Genomic DNA, 2,766 nt, shown 5'->3' on the forward strand with positions numbered 1-2,766 from the left:
ATTCTCAGAATAGAGAGGATATTTATCCATTAAATAAGAAAATACCGCATTTTAAAAAAAAAGCACAAAAAGTTTATTTTAACTTAAAAACATGATTGTTGTAATAAACAAAATAAATAGAAGGGTTTAACAATAAAATGGATGAGGCTGAAAACAAAATTAGTGATCTAGAAGATCAAGTTTAGAAAATATCCTAGAATACAAATTAAGAGAAATGGAGTAAGGGGGAAAGAGAGGGAAGGAGAGAGAGAACGAGAAAGAGGACAGAAAATTGGGCACATGGAAAATTATCCCAGAATAATAATAATAAGTTGTTTAAATATGTCCATTAAATAGATAAAAACAACTTCTAGAAGAATAGAATCAGTATGACTGACTTTCAGATTATTAGCAGAAATATTAAAAGAAAATTAAAATGCAATTAAGCCAATAAATGGTAAAAATATGAAAAAAAATAATTAAAAGGTCAATAGAAACATAAGATGAAAGGGAAAAGTCCAAGTATAATACAAAAAAGTGAATGAGTTGAACTCTAAGTAAAATAACCCAGGGTTACAGAAAAAAAGGAAAAAACCAACTGTATGCTCTTAACCAAGAGACAAACTTAAAATGACACAAGAAATTTAAAAAATAAAAGAAAAACAGATATTCCAGACAAATGCTATAAAAGAAAGAAAACAAGTGTAACAATAGATTTGAAAGATAAAATGTATTAAAAGAAAAAGAGAGTGATATTTGAATTGAGCAAGAGGTTATTATTGAGCAAGAAGTAATTATCCACCAAGTCATTATAACAGTCAGGAAACTTTATGCATCTGAAAAAATAGATTTGAAATATGCTGAGAGTCACTGATATGTAAACTTATCATTAAGCTTACAAAGAAAAGTCAAAAAAACAATTTAGGGCTTCTCTGGTGGCGCAGTGGTTGAGAATCTGCCTGCCAATGCAGGGGACACGGGTTTGAGCCCTGGTCTGGGAAGATCCCCCATGCCGCAGAGCGGCTGGGCCCGTGAGCCACAACTACTGAGCCTGCGCGTCTGGAGCTTGTGCTCTGCAACAGGAGGGGCTGTGGTGGTGAGAGGCCCGCGCACCGCAATGAAGAGTGGCCCCCACTCGCCGCAACTACAGAAAGCCCACGCACAGAAATGAAGACCCAACACAGCCAAAAATAAATAATAATAAAAATAAATAATTAATTAATTAAAAAAACAATTTAAATAGGAGATGTCAACTTAGTCCTCTCATAAATAGTTGACAAAATAGATGAAAAATAAACAAGGGTATTGAAATAACAGAATTAGCAAGTATGATCTAATAGCTATACAAAGAATTTTGAAACCTAAAAATTGAGAATAGTGTGGTACATACTCCATCAGATATCAAAAATTTATATAATGTTATAGAAATTAAAATAGGGCAGTATTTGAGGGGCCATTTACAAATGTATGTATAGAACAGATTTGAAAGTTCCAAAAAAAATCCAAGTATATAGGGGTATTTAGTATAAAATAAGGGAAATGTTTCAAATGCATGAGGAAAGAATATTTAGTAGTAGTTGTATCAATTAGTTATCCATTTGGAAAAAGACAAAGGGAAGATGACTACTCTGTACACCAAAAGAAATTCCTGTGATTAAGAAATTGTCTATATAAAATAAAACCCTACAAAAGTATTAGAAGAAAATATAGGAGAATATTTTTACAACGCTGGAGTGGAGAAGACTTTCTTTTTAAAAAAAAAATAAATTTATTTATTTATTTTTGGCTGTGTTGGTTCTTCATTGCTGCATGCAGGCTTGCTGCTCGCAGGCTTTCTCTAGTTGCATCGAGCGGGGGCTACACTGCATTGCGGTACACGGGCTTCTCATTGCCATGGCTTCTCTTGTTGCAGAGCATGGGCTCTAGGCACGTGGGCTTCAGTAGTTGTGGCACGTGGGCTCAGTAGTTGTGGCTCGTGGGCTCTAGAGTGCAGGCTCAGTAGTGGTGCATGGGCTTAGTTGCTCTGCGGCATGTGCGATCTTCCTGGACCAGGGCTCGAACCCATGTCCCCTGCATTGGCAGGCTGACTCTTAACCACTGCACCACCAAGGAAGTCTGAGAAGACTTTCTTAAACAATACCCCAAAGTCAGAAATCATAAAGAAATGAAAGATTTGACTATATAACAGTTTAAAACTTCTGAAAGACAAAATGACATCTTAAAGTTAAAAGATGAGTAACATACAACCCAAAACAATATAAGGGTTATATAATGAGTTCCTAAAACTCATTAAGAAAAAGGCAAATATTCAAACATTAAAATGCATACAAAGCCCAAATAGTACACAGAAGAAAATAAATGAATAGTTAATAAAGGTAATTTAAAAATGGTTCACTTCTTTAGACATGAGAGCAAAGCATATTAAAATAAATAGGTGTAATTTATCCTCTATCTTATCTGAATAAATAAATAAAAATGAATATCCACTGAGGGCAAGGGTGTAAGGGAAGCAGGTATTCTCTTGCATTCTTGGTGCACAATGACCAAGCCTTTAATAGAGGACAGTTTTGTAGTATCTAGTAAAATCTTTTGATTTTACCTATGACCTAGAAAGTCCACTCTCAGATATCTATCCTAGAAAAATACAAATGTGCACAGTAATGGAACAGTAATGTTGTTTGATACATTATTTGTAGCAGTGAAAACTAGAAACAGATATACATCAAATAGGTTATATGGTGCATGCATTACTATGAAATACTGTATGGAGCAAGTTTAAAGAAGTGG

Source organism: Phocoena phocoena, chromosome 3 (assembly GCF_963924675.1).
Source record: "Phocoena phocoena chromosome 3, mPhoPho1.1, whole genome shotgun sequence".
Lineage (NCBI taxonomy): Eukaryota > Metazoa > Chordata > Mammalia > Artiodactyla > Phocoenidae > Phocoena > Phocoena phocoena.